Source organism: Mustela erminea, chromosome 7, assembly GCF_009829155.1.
Source record: "Mustela erminea isolate mMusErm1 chromosome 7, mMusErm1.Pri, whole genome shotgun sequence".
Lineage (NCBI taxonomy): Eukaryota > Metazoa > Chordata > Mammalia > Carnivora > Mustelidae > Mustela > Mustela erminea.
Window position 1 is genome coordinate 55,496,266 of NC_045620.1, and position 22,324 is coordinate 55,518,589.

At 43.6% G+C, this 22,324-nt stretch overlaps 1 long non-coding RNA gene across 3 annotated transcripts; it reads right to left on the bottom strand.

Moving 5' to 3' along the window:
- Positions 1 to 1,367: 1,367 nt before the first annotated feature.
- LOC116595402 lies at positions 1,368 to 22,240 on the bottom strand. 3 transcript variants are annotated; one of them, XR_004287657.1, is made up of 3 exons: positions 22,072 to 22,240; positions 19,368 to 19,453; positions 1,368 to 1,378 (listed from the first exon to the last, which is right to left on the bottom strand). It is a non-coding gene; the product is annotated as an uncharacterized LOC116595402 (long non-coding RNA). The 3 variants fall into 3 exon arrangements; XR_004287656.1 differs by lacking the exon at positions 1,368 to 1,378 and adding an exon at positions 9,693 to 9,706; XR_004287655.1 differs by lacking the exon at positions 1,368 to 1,378 and adding an exon at positions 18,285 to 19,064.
- Between the last annotated feature and the right edge of the window lie 84 nt (positions 22,241 to 22,324).

The window sequence follows — 22,324 nt, forward strand, 5'->3', positions numbered from 1 at the left end:
TCAACAAAAGGTGCTGGGACACCTGATAGCTACATGAGAAAGAATGAACCATACACCAACATTATGTCAAAATGGATCAAAGACCTAAATGTAAGAGCTAACACTACAAAACTCTTTCTAGAGAAAATATGGGCATAAACATTCATTATCATGGATTTAGCGAAAGATTCTTAGATATGACACCCAGAACACAAGAACAAAAGGAAAAAAAGAGATAAATTAGATTTCATCAAAATTTAAACTTTTATGTCTCAAAGGATATCATTAAAAAAGCAAAAACATAACTAATGGAATGGAAGAAAAATATTTGAAAATCATGTGTCTGATAAGGAACATATATCCAGAATATATACATTTAAAAACCCTTACAACCCAATAATTTTTAAAAACTCAATTAATAAATGGGCAAAGGATCTGAATTGATATTTTTTCAAGGAAGATGTAGAAATGGCCAATAAGTACATAAAAAAATGCACAACATCATTGGTCATCAGAGAACTGCGCATCTAAATGACTATGAGATACCACTTTGCACCCACTTGGATGGCTAGAATCAAAAAGGGAGATGATAAATGTTGGCAAGGATGTGAGGAAATTGGAACCCTCATACACTGCTGGTGGACATAAAATGGTATAGCAACTCTGGAAAAGTTTGACATCTCCTCAAAGGATTAAAACATCAAGTTACCATTTGACTCAAAATTCCCTTTGTAGGTATATATTCTTAGGTCTGTTCCTTTAAGAAATGCTTGCAGCAGTGTTACAGTAGCCAAAAAGTAGAAACTGCCAAACAGCCATCAACTGACAAATGGATACACAAAACCTGATATGGCCACATAGTAGAATATTCTCCAACATAACTACAACATGGACAAACCTTGAGAAACATTATGCTAGTCTCAAAAGACTACATAGTGTATTATTTCATTCATATAAAATGTCCATAACAGGGAAATCTACAGAGACGGAAAGTAGATTAGTGCTTGCCTAGGGCTGGGGGGAGGGAAATTGGGGGATGATAGCAAAAGGGTATGTATGAGGCTTCTTTGGGGGGTGATGAAATGTTCTAAAAATTGACTGTGGTGACAGTTGCACGTGTCTATGAATATACTAAAGTCATTGAATGATAGACTTTAAGTATATCAATTTATAGTGTACAAATTATAGCTCAATAAAGTTGTTTTTTAAAAGATCATCTGAGGGACGTCTGGATGGCTCAGTTGGTTAAGCAGCTGCCTTCGGCTCAGGTCATGATCCCAGCCTCCTGGGATCGAGTCCCATATCAGGCTCCTTGCTCCACAGAGAGCCTGCTTCTCCCTCTGACTCTGCCTGCCACTCTGTCTGCCTGTGCTCGCTCTCGCTCTCTCTCTCTCTCTCTCTGACAAATAAAATCTTTAAAAAAAAAAAATAAAAGATCATCAGAACACACACACACCCACCCACACACACACATTTGGGACAGAGCTGAGAAAAGGGCAATGGCATAGTGGAATAATTTTCAGATCTTCCCAAATTGAAAAATTGAAACAAGAAATCTATAGAAAACAACTGCAACAGAACTATGGGACAAGGTATTTTTATGAGCCCCCAAAATGCAAAGGGGTAGGAACAAACCATCGACAGCCAGAAAACATGCTTGGGAGTGTCAGCCTGTGTGCAGAAGAAAGCAGAGAGAAACCCACTGAGCATGCACTTCAGATTCCTCCAGGGAGGTGATGACTTCCTGACTCCAACTGTTTCAAAGTTTTTGATTAAAAGTCTAAAATTATTTGCCTTTGTCCTTACCCTTTAGAATTGCAGGGTATTTTTAAAACAAGGATCCTAGGAAAAATAAAACCAACATAGCCCCCATCTCTGCACAACTTTGTGTCACATTCTAATGGTGACTCCACTTTCTTCCCTTTATTCTTTTAGCCAGATCATGTCCTGTCATTTTTAAAATTCCAAATCAAACCTCATCTCCTGAAGAAAGATTTTTAGGATTGATCCTTCCAGATTAACCGCTTTTCCAGGATGACTCAGGATGACCCCCTCCCATTCTCAAACACCTCATTTCCACTGGATTCATTTCCTCTCATTGAGGTTTTGTGCCTTTTCCAATTGAGCCTGTCCAATAAGATGAGGCATTCCTGTAGAGGAGGCTGTTTTGTCTACATCCCCCACTGTGTCTCGGATATTAAGTAGCAAACAACTGCAAGGCAGTTCTAATGCCAGTTCCTGAATTATTGTGGGCAACTGGGGACCCTTCATGCAGCACTTTGAACAGCTCACCAACAAATGCATGATTTCTGCTTGCTCATCAAAGTGCTATACTTTGCTAAAATGATGAGCTATCTTAAAGAAAACGGCAGTGACCTTCCTAAATAATCCTGAGGAAAATGTTGAAAATATTGCACTATGCACAGTAAAGCTCCCAACAGCTTTTCTGTTTTCTAAAACAGAGCTTTAATTGTTTTTAATTTAAAAAACAAAGTTGTTTCTGGGTGAACCTCAGTTAAGTGGTAGCCCAGTCTGAACATAATTTGCATTTGGCTAAAGGAAAGAAGAGAGGGGGGTATTATGCAAAGCCACTCGATGCAGCATATTTTAGAAGGCTGTCCTCCCACATGAAGGGTGATAGATAATACTGATTTGTAATTTACACGCCGATTAAAGCAGCTATGTAAGAGACCATCTTTTCCAAACAGTTACAAAGCCTTCCTTTCTATCTCAAACAGGTTTTGCCTCCCTCCTGGGAAAGGAAAAACCAAAGATGGGCTATTAACACTGTTTTTGCAACCTTTTGCATCTGCATTCTTAAAACAGTCTGGTATCACCATGTAACTGTGTAATTAGAGTGCTTAAAATTAATTGGACTTTTAATAATGGACAGATTCATAGTTGATGAAGGTGACCATTTAAAAGGCAAGGAGTCTGTCATTAAACTTGGTAGCAACCATTTTCAAAAAGCAGATTTTGTGAATTGTGTTATTGTGTATCTGACTGCCGCTTTTTTTCTCCGCTGATGGGAAGTTAATTACTCAACACACTCCAGAGAAATCATGTTCTTTAATGGCTAATGCAAACTTCACAAAATAACAAACTGAAAACGTAATTTGCCTGTCTAATGCTCTTCCCATGAGTAGGCTGGTCAATAAGCATTCACTGAGCATTCAGGACCACGGCTGGCCACGCCCTTGAACCACCAGAATCTATTGCAGGCTCATCAGAAACCTCACCCTAGCAGAGACACAATGTTACCAGTCATATATACAAATGACAGTTCAGCCTTCCCCCATGTAAAATGACAAAGGAGGGAAAGCCTGAAGGAATTAGTGGAGGAAGCTGCTTCTTTCTTTCTACTCCATTCCTCACAAAGAGTTCAGCACCTGAGTCTTTGTATTTTCTTCTTGTAGATCTTCCAAGTTCTACAGAAGCTTGGAATTAAGTACTTCAAAAATTACCAGCCATATCAGAGTGATCTCCTTCTGAACTTGGACTTAGCTGACTGCCAGTGAAATCCTCTGTTCTGATGCTCCGTGGCATGCCAGTGAGGGGGGAAGGAGGTGAAGAAAAGCTCTTGGTTGCCTTGGAGCCTTGAAGGTCCTTGGCTCCTTCCTGGGCCCCACTCTGTCCACATCCTCCAATGACTTTGCTTGCCTCATAGAAGCAAACCTCAAACACTAGCAGAGAATAGATGCAAGCACCCCAGAACTGGACCCTGGACCCTGTAACACACATACTTAAGGGGCTGGCCGTCTTGGCTGTGTTACCAGCTTCCCACTTACTCCCTGTGGTTGTGACCATCCCTGGATTCCTTGTGCAGCCTCTGGGTGCCCCAGCTATGCCCGCTCTCTGCCCCACTCAGTCCCTCAGATATTTTGTACGGCCTCATTGCCTTGAGGGAAAGAGACGGCATCATAGCCAACACTGACTCCTGGAAGCTTCATCCCAGCGCCCAGCATGCCCCTTCAGTAAGGGACTTGTAGGCATCAGAAGAGAAGTGGAGTGTGACTGTACCCCTTGAATATATTCCCCAAATTGTCACCTCTGTTCTCCAAAGATAATGTACTGATTGTTCACTCCTCCAAAGGCAAGACCACGGTGAGATGATGCTAGGGCAGGACCCATGAATGCCAGGTCCACAAGTGGCCAGATGGGAGTGGCACAGAGAGTCAAGAAGTGGTCCCCCAGGTCCCAGCTTCACTTCTCAGACATTCAACCCCAGCCAGGCCTCTGCTCAGTGGGAAGAGGACCTGGGAAAGAGAGGCAAAGTCTCCTCTTCTTTGCTCTTTGGTTTTTTGTTTTTCCCTCCAGTTCCTCCTGCAGACATCTGTTGGGAGGCTACCTAGAGGAGGTGATCACGCAGGCATTTAGCTTACTTGTTGATTGTTACAAACCTGACCATTTCCCCATCCTCCCTGAAAACTGTAGCTCAAAGGCGTGGGGCCATTGCCCTCAAGAGCAAGACTGCTGCTCAGAGGGCAGCCACAGGCAAGGCTGACTCGGAAGGCAAAAATTGGGTGTGGGTGTCCATTCTTTGGGGGGTTTTTTGTTTGTTGGTTTGTTTGTTTTGTTTTGTTTTTTGAGGCCACGTTGTATGTGGGTCTGATGAAGCAAGATTTCTATTCAAAACTGAGAAAACACTTATTGCCACCTGCTAGGAGCCGGGGGCCGTGATCAATGCTTTCAATATCGACCCACAATCTTTTGTTTTGTAGACAACTTGAGTATGGAGGCTTTGATCAGTGTGAATGCAGATTTGATCAAATGTTCACTTGTAATCCTCAACGTACTTAGCTCTAATACATGTTATGAAATATATTTGACAATACATGAATGTAGAAATATTAATTTTTCCATTCTCTTATTTCTTTAGTTTTATTCAAACACTTTATGCAGTGTTGACATAAGTATCTCTCATTACCAGAGCCAATTTGGAGGCTCGAAAACAAGGCTCTAAAGCACAAAACTTTTAGTTCTTGACCAAGTTGAGATCTAGAACTTGAGATTTATTGATTTATTTATTTACTTATTCTAGAGCAGTGGAAAGGGAGACAGAGTCACAAGCCAACTCCCTGCTGAGCGTGAGCCTGATGCAGGGCTCCAGCCCACAACTCTGAGATCAGGACCTGAGCCAAAACCAAGAGTCAACCTCTCAACCAACTGTACCACCAAGGTGTCCCAGAGATACAGAACTTTTTGAACAGTGTATTGTGCTGCCAGTGGAAAATTCCACTCCTATCACAAATATCCATTCTCATAATTAACTGAGTGCATGGTATGTGCCAAAGGCTGGTTTGTGCAAGCACACCCTGAATGCCCTGGTAATCGCTATCTTGAGAATGTACAGATCCCATCCTCCCTCTCTCTGTCCATCAGGCAGAATATGTAGAAGAATGTGTTGTTCAGCATTCAAGGTCAGGGGCTCAGGATGTGACCAACCCAGAGTGTCTCCTCTGTAACAAAGAATGTCTGGGGGGCAGGCCTTGATCTCCTTGGAACACGGCTGTGCAAGGAGGGAAAGGCTACATACAGATAGTTGCAAGGTTAGCTGCTACACAATAAAAGCCTGCTGAATGCACATTCCAGGATTAGAGTCCATCTACTGGGGTCCACCTACACGCTAAGATAGTTGAGTTTTTCATGCATCATGTACATGCTCTCCATAACTTGAATAATCACTCTATTCCTTTCTCAATTGATCTTTTCCTTTTTTTTTTTTTTTAAGATTTTATTTATCCATTTGAGAGAGAGAGAGTCAGAGACAGCATGACAGGGGAGAAGGTCAGAGGGAGAAGTAGACTCCCCGTGGAGTTGGGAGCCCAATGCAGGACTCGATCCTGGGACTTGGGGATCATGACCTGAACCAAAGGCAGTCGCTTAACCTACTGAGCCATCCAGGTGCCCTCAATTGATCTTTAGAAAGCCTGTGTGCTAGGACACTCAGTAGTTGAAAGTTAAGGTCATATGCTCAGGCTAATTCTTAAACCTGTGTCAAATGTCTTTCTTTTCTTTTTTTAACAAGTAATTCCTTAGGTGACCTCTACAGATATCCCAAACTAGCATTTTTTAAGTTGCCCCTCTCTTTTTTTAAGATTTAATTTATTTGAGAGAGAGAGTATGCACATAAGGGAGCAGGAACAGCGGGGTAAGGAGTAGAGGGAGAGGGAGAAGCAAGCAGACTCCCCTCTGAGCAGGGAGCCTGATACGAGGCTTGATCCGGGGACTCTGGGATCATGACCTGAGCTGAAGGCAGATATGTAATCCACTGAACCACCCAGCTGCCTCCAAGTTCTTTTCAAGTTTAAATGTTGTTTAAAATAAAGTAATTGAGATTACATCCTATTTTATGAATCTTTGTAATGACAAGTATTAGGTGACTTTTTTCTCTGAGGAGTGAACTTTAGAAGAAGGAAAAACCCTTTCCCTTATATTAGGGAATATATGATATACCAACTTGTTTGATCACCACAATGATATACTGAGTGGGTATAAAAGCGAAAGATAACAGAAGAGAATAAACAGAAGAGAATAAACCCTAACTCACTGGTAAAGATTTGATGACTATCAGACCAAATATTTGGAATAATATCCAATATTATTGAGCATTTATAATATGCCAGGCACTTTCCTAAGCGTTTTACATGAATTAACTCATTTAATCCATAAAACATTATGTGACCATACTATAATTGATCCCATTTAAAATAAGAGGAAACTGGGGTGCCTGAGTGGCTCAGTGGGTTAAGCCTCTGCCTTCAGCTCAGGTCATGATCTCAGGGTCCTGGGATTGAGCCCCACATCGGGCTTCCTGCTCAGTGGGGGGCCTTCTCCCCCCATCCCCCTCTGCCTGCCTCTCTGCCTTCTTGTGATCTCTCTCTGTGTCAAATAAGTAAATAAAATCTTAATAAAATAAACTAAGAGGAAACCAAGGCAAGTATCAGGTGAGGGGCCCCCTGAGAATAGCGGTTTTCTTCCACTAGCGTTAGGTTAATGAGAGGAGAGGGAGAGAAGCAGATGAAGTAAGTGCCCAGAGGTTCAAGACCTGGCCTCTTTGCTCTCAGGTCCATTTCTTACCATTCCTCTGCTCTGTTCAGTATCTCACGGGGGCTCAGGCTGCACTCCCCAGCTCCCCAGCCAGCAGGCCACCTGCTGGGCTTGCCGGGGAGGTATGGGCAGAAGGCTAGAGGCATGAAGAAGAGAGGAACCAGGGATGCGTCTAGCCCTCTTCCTGTCTCAGACCCAGCTCCAGCACTACCTGTTTCTGCCGTGGCTTCAGCTCCCACTGGACAGGCTCACAGGTGCTTACAACACCTGCTGGTCACCCTGGCTTCAGTGTTCTGGCAACACTGGCTTCTATATCTGACCCTCTAGACAATCACTGATGGGGATGCCTTACTCAATCTGGGCTGCTGTACTAAAGTACCATAGCCTGGGTGACTTATGAACGATAGAAACTTCTGTCTCACAGTTCTGGAGACTGGAAGTCCAAGGTCAGGGTGCCACCATGACCCTGTTCTGATGAGAGCCCTCTTCTGGGCTGTAGGCTGCCATGTTCTCATTGCATTCTCTCAAGGTGGGGTGGGGGGGAGGGGCAGAACTTCAGCCTCCTCAACCCTTCAGAAGGACACTAGTCCCATCTGCCAGGGCTCCACCCTCATGACTTCATTGCCTCCCAAGGGCCCCATCTCCTAATACCACCACATTAGGGATTAGGCTGCAACATATACATTTGGCGGGGGCAGGGGCAGTAATTTTTTGCCCCTTGCCGAATGCCGCAGTGCTTTACCATCCCAGCTGTCACCAACGTGATAAATTCCCTGTCTAACATAGGGTTTAAAATATCTTGAGTAGTTGTTTTTCTAGTCAGATCCTGACTGAATCAAGTGACCATTTTGGAGGGGAAAAAAAAAAAAATCTCATGGGGTCTTTAACAACAGGAGGACTGCATGAGAGTCTGGTTTCAAGAATAACTCTATCGGTACAGACTTCATGCTTTGAATCCAACCTCTTCTGATGCTTCTTGTCTGACTTAGGTACCAGCCCACGTTGCAGACCACAGTTTCTGCCTTTCTACTCACTTTTCTCTGGGTTTCTGCAATTCTGTTCCCTGCTCTCTCTACTCCTTTCTGTCACTAGCCTTCCTTTTTTTCCCCTGTAGTGTGTCTCCCAGAACAAATTACTGTGGGTCGTTGGTTTTGACATCACTCAGTTAAGTTCTTCTGAGCCCTAGGTATAAATGTTGATCATTCTCCTGGACATCTAGCTGGTACACATCTCAACGTGTTCAAAATAAAATCTGTTCTTTCTTCCCAGCCAAACTGTTTATCCCTCTTGTTCAACTAGTCTTGGTTGTCCATCTATAACCAGAAAACTCTGTATTTGCATGTTAGAAATGTCTTCATTTCACCTCCCCTCTTGAATGAGAGTTTAAATGTGTACAGACATCACAGTTGACATTACTTTTCCCTTTGTACTTTGAACGTGTCCCATTGTCCTTTAGGTTTTATTTTTGGTAGTTGAGATGTTTACTCATAATGTAATTATTATTCTTTTAAAGTTGATACATCTATTCAATTTGGTAACTTCTAGAAGTTTCTCTCTGCATTTAATGTTTTGTAGTTTCTCTGGTGGGAGTGCCTTGGTATGGATTTGTTCATTTGTTAATACATGAGGGCTCATTATTTCTTTCCATTCAGAAAAGTTTTAAGGCACGATTTCTTCAAGTACTGCTTCTACCCCTTTCTCTCTATTCCCTTGTTTTGGACTCTTAGTCCTATGTTGGATCTCTTATTCATGATTCCATGTGTTTTATCTCCTATCTGGTATTTTCCACACCTCCATGTTATATTCTTCCTGGTGTCAAACTCTAGCTCTCAACAGATCAAAATTCAATGAGCTTTTTAAAAAATTGCAATGTCTAAAATTTTCTTATTTCTAAAATATATGTGTTGGGAAGTGGGCTGTCATGACATCGACACCACTTTCAATGTGGTCCTAGTCTGCTTTTCCATGCCTTTTCAACTAATATACTCCTTTTCAGATCACCCAGCAACAATTTTCCCCAAAGTTTTCTCCTCCTTTTTCATGCCACCCTGTAGTTATACTCAGGTGCTGTGCCCCATCCCTCTGGCTTCAGGGACTGGCCTGTAGTCCAGGCCAATCCACTCATTGATTCTAATCCTATTCGCCACAGTCATTGGTTCCGGCATAGGATCATGAAGAGAGCTTGGCTAATTCTTCACTTTTCTCAGGGGAATGAGTATTAAAAATTACCTATCTTCTTGGGCAAGTGTTGGCAGGCTTCTTTAAAGAACCAGCTAGCAAATATTTTAGACTTTGCAGAACAAGAGGCAAAATAAGGATATGGTGTAGGTACCTCGATGGCAAGAGAGAAAACACATTTCTACAAGAATTTGGTGGACAAAAATTCAAAAAATGATAACTGAGCACTATTTTTCATAATATAAGTCTATTAATAAGAATAAAGAAACTCCTTCTTGTGAGATACCATCTTGCTAATGTGGTGTTCGATGTGGAGTTCTTATTAAAATCAATTGCAAACGGGCGCCTAGGTGGCTCAGTGGGTTAAGCCTCTGCCTTCAGCTCAGGTCATGATCTCAGGGTCCTGAGATCAAGCCCCCCCACATTATCTGCTCAGCAGGGAGCCTGCTTTCCCCTCTCTCTCTTCCTGCCTCTCTGCCTACTTATGATCTCTCTTTCTCTGTCAAATAAATAAATAAAATCTCTAAAAAAATAAAATCAATTGCAAATGTTCACATGCTAATGCTGAGACAGCATGTATTTCATTACTGAAAATGTCTTCCCATGCAGAAAAGTGCTGTCAAATACTGATATAAATCTGTGATTTTATTGAGAATATTCATGCCTTGGAAAGCAGTGCTACAATTCTATGATTCTTGTGATACTTGCATTTAGCATGCCATTGCATTTAAAATGAACCCCTTCCAGTGGAAGGTTGGGGAAGCTCAATTGCATAGTTCAATAGATTCTGCAATATGGAAATTTGGTTTTCGCTTGCAACAAGATTTGACAAACACTGCTAGAACTGAGGGTTGAGCTAAATCTATTTCTATATCTATATCTATATCTATCTATCATCTATCTATATCTTCTGCAAATTTGTGTGGGAATGGAGATAACATTTCTTAACTTTTGACAGCATGAGAAGTATATAAAGCTGCTTGACACTATGTGTGATTTAAACCTTAGTTGTTGCTGAAATGGTTTTACCACAGTTTAAGTTTTGGCATGTAAGTGTTGTTTTGCCTTCTAGTTTTTGGATGAATTCATTAAGAAACATTATCAAGTCTGTAGCAGAAGTGAAATTCTAAAGCTATTTGGTGTGTGTGAAGGGGGGTAAATGCCGTACTTTTTGCTCAGAAATTCCACCTAAGCCCTGGGCTGAAACAAGTGCAGCACAACTTGGCCACTGCTAAGCCCTTGAATGCCGCGTGGCCAAACCATATTCAGCTTCCACCTGACATAACATTCATGAAACTGACACTGGCGAAGCCCATTAGCGTGAATAGAGTCCACTGTTGATGCTCTTTATTCAATAGCATATGAGATCTTTAAATATTTTCCACCAAGTACCTACTGATGAATTCTACAAGTAGCTATAGGCTTTAAATTTGTACATTTATAAACTTGTCCAACTACACCCTTCTTCTACTTCACACGTTTTGATCACCATCAGAGTAATACTTCTTAGTAGATTTCACTTCAAGTTGTACTGAGTAGTGTTTTCTCAGTCTCTTTGGAAATATTCTTACCTATAGCTCTTACCTATAGTCTTTCTACAGGCTATAGGAACCAATTTTTTGGTTACTTCCAGCCATTCATTTCTTAAATAAACAACAGCTAAGCAATATTTGGTCAAGAGCAAAGGAAAGCCACTTGAAATCACTTTTATTTTTTGAGAGACAGAGAGTGGAGGGAGAAGGAAAGAATCTTAAGCAGGTTCCATGCTCAGTCGACTTGGGGCTCAATCCCATGACCCTGAGATCATGACCTGAGTCAAAAATCAAGAGTCAGACGCTTAACCAACTGAGCCACCGAGGTACCCCTAAATTACTTATCTTTTTTTCAAAAAAGTCTTCAACTCAGCAAGGACCTGTTTCTCACCAAATGGCAATAGATTTAGATAGGTTTATGTTCTCTGAACTCATTTCCTGGCTAGTGCTGTAAAATATGGTTTAATTAAATCACCACTGGGGGCTCCTGTGTGGCTTAGTCATTAAGCATCTGCCTTGGGCTCAGGTCATGATCTCAGGGTCCTGGGATCTAGCCCCGCATCAGACTGTCTACTTAACAGTGAGTCTGCTTCTCCCTCTCTGTATTTTTTCTCTCTCAAACAAATAAATAAAACCTTAAAAAAAATTAACTCACCATTGGTAAACAGTTGTCCTTGCTTAGTAAATAATGTCCTTGTCCATTAGGAAATTTACTTTGCAGCTTTACTTTCATGTTTCATTTTTGTGCAGGAATTCTGCTTGATGAGACTTTCTTTTTCAAATGTTCTAATTTTTCTGACTGCCACTTTCCTGTGAATTGGGTGCTAAGTCTGGTAATGCCAACCTAGGTCATATTCACTTAGCACGCTGCAGTGTTATCATGTGATAAAAAAAAAATGCTTTGCCATTTAATCTAGTAAAGTCATCTGCATTCTCCCATGCCTTAAAAGGAGACATTCAAAGCCCATTTTTCTCTTCCTTTTTGTATTTTGGCATCATGAGTATGCACTGGTAATAAAACTTAAGATGCTGGGATCTACTGGGATCCATGGCAATTGAATGCTGTCTATTCGCAACCAAGTCACAGTTGTGTGTGGCATGCTGGGCAATGTTTTAAGTGACAGGTGTCACAGAAGGTCTCTGTCCTGACTATTCCACTCTGTCCTGGCGGTGCTGGTGCAATCAGTGAGTGTGTTTATGCTCCCATAGAACTTGATAGACAGGGAAATGTACATTTCCTATCATTTTTCAGAAAATAGTATTCTCTTTCTGATCGCTTTTAACCATTTGACTTATAAAACCATTCTCGACCTGTAGGCTATACAGAAGCAGGTCAGCAGGCTGTAGCTCGTTGACCCTGTATAGTAATCTTAGGACTCCCTGGGACCATGTTTCCTTTCTTTAGGGGCAATGCTATCCAGCATAAGAGAATCTGAGGGTGTGTGCCTACGTGTGGGTGTCCGTGTGAGTGTGGTAGATAACTATCTACCACATAGCTCCATAACTATCGAGCTCCTAATTCGAGGCCCAAAGGCCCTAGTTTTTCTTGTCCTCCCCTTAATTTTGTAATTATTCCAGGCTTCCTCTTTTGAGGACATACAAGGTTAAATTTTGTCATTTGCAACTGTAACTATTCTAACAGTACTACTCAGTTTATCAATTGCCAGCAACCTTGGACTGGGTGAAAACATTTGCTTTTCAAATACTAAGAGAGACACTGCTGTAAGAGTAATAACACCATGCCTGCAGGCTCCCCTATCCTAATCAGATGAAAAACTGCTTCTGGGATGAGGAGGGTTAGTGGGACCCTTCTCTTGGTGACCTACTCCCTTGTGGCACCTACTGTTAAGTCACGACCTGCATTCTTGCAACATCTGCTGTGTGCGATCATCTTTATAAGGTGATATAACACATGTAAAAATAGATATTTGCTTTTTCCTCCCTTAGTGAAGGCAATTGTCAGCATGCCCTCAGGCCACATTTTCCGCATGCCATTTCTGTTCCTGAGAATGTGAAACATAGGAGGAAATGATCAGAAAAGTTGAAAGCGTTAACAAGTCCAGATGTGAAGGATTTTATTGAAATCAACCAATAATTCTACTGTTAATTAGTGATGCTCTCCATCCGGCATTAGTATGAAAGTTTGGGGAAGCACACTTCTTGCCAATGCATATTTAGTGTTGTAAGGGACAGCTCTTCTGAGCAAACACTCTAAAACAGAAAGCACTGAGAGAAGCGAGACTGACTGGTGTTAATGGAGTGTCTTCTCCATGGCAGGCACTGTGTGGTCTTACCCATAATATCTCCAACTCTCCCAGCAACCCTGAAATATACGTACCGGTCAACACATTTTATAGATGGAAGTGAAGTACCGTGTCCAGAGCCACATCAGCTGTGGGGTCAGAACTGGAATCTTTCATATTTAAAGTCAAATCCTTTTGGATTTGGATTTTGGAATCCTTTTGGAAAAAGGATTTGGATTTGGATCCTTTTGGAAAAATCCTTTTGGATTTTTAAAGTCAAAAGGATTTGACTTTAAATATGAAATACCATACCCTCTTGTATGGGTGTAGAGTGGTGGCTGCCAGAAACTGAGGCAGAGGAGAATGGGGAGTCCTATTTAATGGGTCATTAGGACAGATGAACTGTCCTAAAGTCAAATCAATTTGACTTTATATATGAAATACCATACCCTCTTGTCCTCACCCACGGTGTGTTTGCTAGCCATCCTTTGGGAGGGTTACAGGAAACGTTAGTCTAAATTGTTAAAGAAGACTTACCGCGCATTCTTATGCATTCTCCCTTCTCAGCAGAAGGGGACATAAGAGTATGGGCATCGGAAAAATCCTTCAGGGCTCCAAGCTGTCACCAATGTCTATGACTCATTTTATTTTGGGACAATATGCACAAGTCATATAATAATACAATAATACAATACAATAATACAATAATACATCCTATCCATCTCTCCCCCACTCTTCTCCCCCAAGAAAGGATGTTGCCATGAGGATAAAGAAGGGTCAGATGCTAACTGGTTCACAACAGCACCCACAATGTAATCAGACACACATACTTTAAGTTCTATAAAGCTTCAGGAAGCTTCTCAAGCCAACGAAATGGAACTTCTAAGAAAAAGCTCACACCAATTGTGTATGGAATGTTATAGGCCACTCTACAAGGCCTATGCTTCTCTGTGGTTATGACATGGCTTTAATTTCAGCAAATCACAAAGTAAATAACCACCTCTATTTGACAGAATAATTCAGAAGGATTTCCTTAAGGAGATTTTTACAGACATTTTTGAGAAGGCTCTGATGGGTATTTTAGTGGTTTTTTTTTTTTTAATAGTAAGAATACATTTATTGTACCAGGTAAAAATAACCAAACCAGAAAAGCCACATTTTTGTTACATAATTACAAGGTCATGACAACCAGATTCTTATCACCAGTGAGGATAGAAAGTGGAGTGTTCCTTGGGGTGCCTGGGTGGCTCAGTGGGTTAAGCCTCTGCCTTTGGCTCGGGTCACGATCTCAGGGTCCTGGGATGGAGTCCCTCATCGGGCTCTCTGCTCAGTGGGGAGCCTGCTTCCTCCTCTCTCTCTGCTTCCTGGTGATCTCTCTCTCTGTCAAATAAGTTAAAAAAAAAAATAAAGTAGGAGTGATCCTCTTTTTTTGTTGTTATGATAATATATACATAACATGAAATTTACCCTTTTAGCCATTTTTAAGCATATAGTTTGGAGTCATTAAGGGGTTTCCTATTGTGTGACCACTGTCAACATCCGTTCTCGGAACTTTTCATCTGTCCTAATGACCCATTAAATAGGACTCCCCATTCTTCTCTGCCTCAGTTTCTGGCAGCCACCACTCTACTTTCTGTCTCTATGACTATGTTGCCTCTAGGTTCCTCGTTCTATTGGAATCGCACAGTGTTTGTCCTCCTGTGACTGGCGTATTTCACTTAGCACAATGTCCTCAAACTTCCTCTAAGTTGTAGCCTGTGTCAGGATTTCCTCCCTGGTCAGGGCTGAATAATGTTCCACAGCATGCATACCTTATTTTGTTTATCCATTCATTCACTATGAATATCTGGGTAGTGTCACTTAATTTTTCTTTTATTTAGCAATTCACCTAGGGATATCTCTTTTGAAGTTCTTTTCCAGGGAACATCTCCCTTAACATCTCCCTTAAGCATTTGGGACCCTTGTATATGAAGACAGGAAGGCCTCTTGGCAAGTTCTTGAGCTGCTATGTTATCCCTTCTTAATGCTTCACCTTGAACCGGTATATGAAACAAGGCTTACCTACCTTTTAAACAAAATACATGGACACCTACTTGTACTGAATCTTCTGTCTGCTCTCCCTCCTTGCTCTGGGTTTTATTCTGCCAAAACACTTTCGTCCCATTAACACTGAAAAATTCCCCGTCTCAGCCTGGAGCTCTGACACTACCTTATGATGGAGATCTGCTACCCCCACGAGGTCTCTGCCTTTCCTTGCTGTTGGTAACTGAAAAGCAATCCGAAAGCTGCACATGAAGTACGACATAAGGTTAACCGATCTTTTTTTAAACATGTCTAAATGTATTGTCTTTCAAAATTATCACTTCTTCGAAATGTCTGTAGAACCATCCTCACACCTATGTTATGAGTTCTATTACTTTACCATCACTGGGTGTTATCATGGCCATTTACCTTGTCCCCTACATGACTTAATTCTGTCCCATCCCAACTTCCCGCGCTGCTGTCATTGACTAGGGGGCTAGTCAGTGAAGTACAAGTGGAGAATGTGAGATGCAGACTATTTCATGTACGTTTGTTCATGCATTAGATGATTGCCTGCTTGGAGAGCTTTACTAAGTGATAATTAGTTGTGCACCAGAAAACCCAATCAGAGCAGTCTAACTCCATGGCTTCATATGCTTACAAGGAAACCATTCTCTTTTTTAAGATTTTATTTATTTATTTGTTTGGGGAGGGGAAGAAGGGAGAGGAGCAGAGGGAGACAAGTGGACTCTGCGCTGAGCATAGAGCCCAATACAGGGCTCAATTCCATGACCTTGACATCATGAGTTGGTCATTCAACCAGCTGAGCCACCCAGGCACCCTGGGAAGTCACCATTTTCTTACTGTCTTCTCCCCTTCTTTCTTGTTGTGTCAGTATATCTCACCCCACTCCTGGCCATATATATCACATACAGTTGTACAGGTGGTGCACTGATTAAGCTCACAATGTCACAGACAACACAGATTTATATATTTACTGTGACAACTTCCTGCCAGATAGAAGTCAGGTATTTTGGGAAAGAAAAGCCTTTTCCTGCTCCCTATGAGAATGCCATATTTTGCATTCTCTGCTTCTGAAGATCTCATGCCGGTGCTTCCTTACACACATGCACACATATGTACATACACAAACACAATTTTCCTTCCTGACCATTATTTGTGCCTCAAATTCTCATTTTAATCTTTCTTCCCTAATACATAAAGTATCATAAAGTCTGAAAAGCATGGTTTAGTAGCTGATACCCAATCCACTGAAGTAACTGATTAGTTCACGCTGCCTTATAGGACAGTGCTCTAACCAAAGTCCCAGGTCAGTTTTCAGTTTTCAGGAATTCTTTATTACTATGCTATCTTCCAGCTCAGTTATCTGAGTCTGGAATAGAAGACTGCTTTACCCCAGACAAGGAAGGATGCTGCCTGCAGAACACTATACGAAGCCTTGGCTCAAAATGATCTCCTCCAGTGGTAGTTTTTATTACTTATAATTTGCCAGAAAGTCCCTGAACTAGAAGGAAACTTGCAGATAGAACCAGGACAACCCAAAGAGCCCTGCCCCACTCTTCCCCAGCCACACAGGCAGCACTAACATCACAGCACATCTCCCGCAGGAGGGAGGGACGCAGGAGCCCTTCCTACCTCCTGCTTCAGGCAACCCCTACATTGCTCCTGCAGTTGGCATGCATTTGAAACCTCCTTGCAAATTCTGAATTCTAGACCAGCAGTCTCATTAAAATGCAAACACCTACCAGGAAAAATACTTTCAGGCTTCACCCTAGCATATGACATGAGAATCTTATGTGATTAATTTTTCTCCCCCTTGACCTCTACAATCAACTAGAACTTCCACTCTTCTACTTCTGAGACACCTTCCACTTTATCGCCATGCCCTTTCTATGACGAGTCCTAGCGTGTTCTGGCTCCTGTCCACCCGGGCTGTCGTGCCCCTCCCGTGACTGTTCCCACTCTGGCCTCTGCTGCCAGGAGACCTGGAGGCCAATGGATGCTGCTGCCCCAGGGTGTGTGTGTATGTGTGTTCACACCCAGTGTCTACTGACTAAAGACCAGCCCCTGAGCCTGATCAGGCTTGGGAAGATATTTTAAGGGTTACACCAGAGTATTTTGTAGAAAGCGAACCTGTATTTGTTTAGAAAGATAGGAAGGGAAAGTCGCTGGGGTATGGGCAAACCAGGGGAAACAAAGTGCACTGCGAAGAGATAAACAGGAATACCAGGGTTGGGGTGGGATGGGGGAGTCTGGGCATGAGGGGAGGGGAGACGGTATGTGTCTGTGTGTGCGTGTGTAGCAGGGAAGGGACAGAAGACAGCAGAGATGGCCATCCCCAGTGGTGCAGCGGTCAAAGAACTCTTAGTGACGCAGCCATAGTTGAGTGCTATAATCAGATGATGAAGCAAACGGATGGTGGATGGCAGGGGTCAGGTTTCTCGCTGGGAGTAGCAAGGGAAGGAGCTAGAGGGACCCATGTGGCAATGGACCGGAGTTGGAGACATCAGGAGGAATGCATTCTGGGACTGGGGCGGGAAATATACAAGATGAACCTGGAACACTTGCAGCGGCAGAAAGTAAGGATGATGGATTGGATAATTAAATAATTGGATATTTATGAATGGGTTTTGATAAGACAAAACTCCCTTAATGAAGAATTCCTAATAATTTATATAGATACGATCCTTCAGGGAGTTGGTGTGTAACTGTAGGCTGTGCAGAGTGGCCTTCCTGTAAAGAGGACAGAATGGGAAGGGGACAAAGAGTAGCTGCGCAGTGGAAGAACCTGACAAACACACCTCAGCCAGGCCATTGAGGCCAACATCAGGCAGTCACAAATCACGATGACAGCATGAAGCCCTGACGTGAAGGGACATAAATCCTAGGTGAGTGCAAGATGTCAATGACAGGGGAAAATGCGGGCCTGGGAATGATCTGTGCCATCTTCTCAATTTCTTCTGGAAGTCTAAAGCTGTTATTTTTTTGAAGTGTAAAGCTGTTAAAAAAAAAAGTGTATTTTTTTTTTAAATGGTAAGTCGGATGAGCTCCCATTACAGTATTAAGGCATTTTTTAAAAAGATTTTATTTATGTATTTGACAGACAGAAATCACAAGTAGGCGGAGAGGCAGGCAGAGAGAGAGGGGGAAGCAGGCTCCCCGCTGAGCAGAAAGCCCGACGCGGGGCTCGATCCCAGGACCCTGGGATCATGACCTGAGCCGAAGGCAGAGGCTCAACCCACTGAGCCACCCAGGTGCCCCTATTTTTTTTTTTTTAAGACTTCAAGGAATGGGAATGTTAGATATGTAATTTCAAATTGTTCATGCATCTGGCATATTAAACCTTCTTGCATCCCCAAGCCTGATGGAAGGTCTAGAGTATACTCACACTGGTGCGACAGTGGGGTGGAAAACAAAAACCTACCTCTCATCTGTCCCTCTCCTGAGACCTATGGCAGTAGTGTCCTCTACAAAAGGACTCTAGGGCAGGCATCAGGGTCAGCACCCAGGAGGAAACAAGAATTGACCTGTGGCATAGCTGGTGTGGCATGAAGGAGAGAATCACAACAGGCAGCTTCAGAGTAAAGCTGAGACCCACTCTTCTTTCTCAAATACCTTAGCGGAAGATGTGTTGGCCAAGTCTAGTCTGGAAAATCAGTCTAAGTATTTCAAACAGAAGGAATGTAATACAGGAGACAGGTGACAAAGCTGTTGGAAGAGTTAAAAAAGCAAAGAAGAGGGATTTTGGAGGCATAGGAAAGAATGGAGCGATACCCAGAGATGAGAAGCACTGAATGGCCATGTGCCCAGCCCTGGAATCGCCCTGATTCTCTGATGAAATCCTCTAGACTGCTGGGGTCTGGCATCACCCACCTTTGCTAGCAAATGGCTAATGCTAGCAACTTCCAGCAACCACTAGCAATGGCCACTCTCCGGAGCCAGAAGCAGAAAATATCTCTTCCTGCCAGTCTTCTACCAGGACCTCAGAGGGGTAGATCCTGCCAGAGGTTGGACAATGCAGTGCACACATTCCCAATCCCTGCGGAACAGACCCAAGACCCCAAGTACAGAGGGAGGCTGAGGCGACCAGTAAGTGGCCCCTGACCAGTGCCTGGCGGATTCTTGGTTTGTACTAACTCTCAAGGCCTTCTAGAACCTTTCCTCTCCAACATTTGTACCTTCTCTTCTCAATCCCTGCCCAGACAACCAAACATCTCCACTGTTCCCTCTGGGATCCCTTCCCTCCCCAGTGCCCCTGCCCTTGCTTCCCCTACCACCCGCCCCACCCCCCGCCCCAAACTGGTCCACCCAAGGAGACCCGTGCTCAACGTAAAAATCTTACCTGCACTTTCAAATCCTCACGCTGCTCCTATTCTGCCAAACCTTCCTCTCACTGTTCTCAGTGTTCTCAGTGCAGAGGTGTGCTGGCTAAAAGGGAAAAAAAAGAAGCCCTGATTTACAGCAACTGCTCATTTCCATGGTTTAAATAAACACTCTAGCTGGAGCTGCTGACACTCAACTTTGGTAAGCATGTACCCACGGACCTGACCCCCCCATACTTTCTAAGAGCAGTGTCTCCGGTGAAATTCCTAAGCCATCCGCGGAGCCTGTCCCATAGGACCTGCCACTAGCTACCAGGAATTGTGGTTGTTTCTGCGCATGTCTTCACTCTACTGCCGAAGAGCATCCTGGCGTGGGGGAAAGTCATGGGCTACATCCCATTCCCAGGCTCCCAGCTAGTGCCTAAACTCTCAGGGCTTCTGTTGCTCCTCTATTAAACACTGCAGCAGCAACAGCGCCCCTAACACACGGGGCTGTTACAAAAATTACAAGAGCCCACGCGTCAAAGCATCTGGGGTTAACAAGTCTCTGGCCTGTGATAGAGGTGGAAGCAGTGTTTTGTGGGCAGCCTGACTGCAGGATGGCGATTCCCATGGCAAAACAGCTCAGCGTGTTGCCTCCCATTCAGGGATTCTCAATGAATTACAGGGGGAGCCGAGGGATAGGGGGGCTTTAGCACTCTAGGACAGGAGCCATATTATGATGGTTTTTAATTACCCCTTGTAACTAGTAACTGCTCAAAAATATTCTTGTTAACATATCCATAGAAAGAATGACGTTGTTGATTGCAAGGGCAAGGTGGGGGTGGGCACAGAAGCCCAGACCTATTCTGGGGAGTGGAGGTGGGCCAACTGGGAAAAGACAAGAGAAAACAGAGAAGAGGGGCAGAAGGAATGACAGAACCAAGCCCACAGTTTCCCTGATGAGTCTGCAAGGCCTCTTTAGCACCTCCTTTCCCTGGTGCCTTCGCATCTCTACTGGACACAATGCATACTGCTGTCTTCTCCGGAATTCTGGCTTTGGTTGAGCGGGTAATCAGGATTCCAGGCCACCAACAGCATTCTTGGTGATGACGGCAGCAGCAGCATTTTACCTATAGACACTGATGACATTTCCAAGTACTTAATCCAGTGGGGCAGGAGAATGTGGCAATAGCACATGGTGGCAGAAAAAAAATGCTCCACAAGAAATGCAGTACAGTTAGGTACAGAAATAGCATATATTTCACAATGTGGCCCTGTTTGAATTGGTAGATACCTATCAACTAAATCCTACCTACTAACCAAATAGGCTTGAAATCTGCTTGCAGCTTCAATCTGATTTTCCCAATAGGTCAAGTGTCAACAAAATCTTTTCTCACATCTCTGCTCCTCAGCTTTAATCTAAAACTCACAGGATCATAGAATCAGAGGACAGCCCAGAGTACTGCTTGCTCTAGACGTTTCAGAGCAACAGTTACAGATCAAACCCCAAATGTTAATGATAGGTAAACTAAGATTCACAGGGAAAAAAGCAAGTTATTCCAGGCTCACAAGTAGGCTCTGGAACCCCTGCCTCTGTGGGAACCTAGGCTTCTGGCTCCCACGGGACGGCTCTCTCTGTCTCCAAAGGAAGTAAAGGAAGTGTCACTCAGGAGCTTCTTTTGATACTTCAGACTGGGATCTGGGCTTCTTGAAAGTAGGCCACTCCATGTGTGGGCAGCCTGACAGCAGGATATTCCCTACCATTCGGTGATTCTCAACCAGTTCCGGGGTGGGGGGGGGGGCGGGGACACCAGGGATGGGGGGAAGGTTACATTTAAATCATGCAATCCCAGCATTTGCTCTGTGTAGTTTCAAGGTTGTAACATATGACTTCTTTGATTTATTGCTAATTGTTTACTATTCTTGGAGGTTTCTAATAAAGCTAACACAAAGTGTTTGATTTTGGCAAAATGGCCTGGCCTTCCAGGGACACTGCTAGCTCCTCTGATTTCTCCCTGGGGCTGAGGACCAGCACTTCTAGCCAGTAGCTCCCCAACATTTTCTGGGTCTCACTTGACTTGGCATCACAGGTCTGTGCGTATCATCTTTTGTTCTCCGTCCGGACCAGCTTTCTGTGGCTCGGATGACAAGCGTCTGGTAGCTGTGGGCCCACTGACACGCTTGTTTGCAGCTGGCATTCAATAAATGCTTATGGAATAAATATATTCAGCCACCACACACGCAATCTGTACACCACCGCAGTTCACCTAACTACTTGAGTACATATACACGCAACAAAAAGCTTGGAATGAAACATGTGCTGACATGTTCACTGTATTTCTCGAGGCGGAGACAAAGCGCGGTTTCATCTCTTCCTTTTCCTGGTTTGTCCTAATTCTATACCACCAGCACTACGTTTTCATAACAATAACGAACTATTTTTAGAAGGAAGACATCTCAGTCCAATCATAGTAGAGAGAGAAAAACAACGCATCGGGTTTTGACTTTAGCAGTGTTTGGAAGATTAGCAATTTTCGCTGCCGCTATTCTAAGTGAAGCCAACAGAACAGCCCACGGAACTAGACAACTTTCTGAAAGAGGCGTTCAAAGAACTTCAAAGACATGGATAAATTTAGCATAAATATTTTTCATCGCCACATATGACTGCCCACAGCCTGCCACCCTCTGGGCCAGATTCGGAAACCTGGAGACCGCGGTCCCGCCCTCGGGTAGCGGACGCACCTCTTAGGTACCGAACCCGAGCCGCACCTCCGGGGAAAACAGGCCAGCTCGCGCATGCGCCAACCCCGCCCCTCCCCCGGCTCGCAGCCTCATTCTTCGAAAACTGAGGCGCTAGCCACGGCAATTGCGCCTGCGGGGAGAGGGAGCCGGGGGGGGGGGGGGGGGCGGGGGGCGGGGCGTTGGGAGCGCGAAAGAGGAGGCGGGGAGAGGGCGGAGTCGCGCGTGCGCGATGCCGCCGCCAGCAGGAAACCCG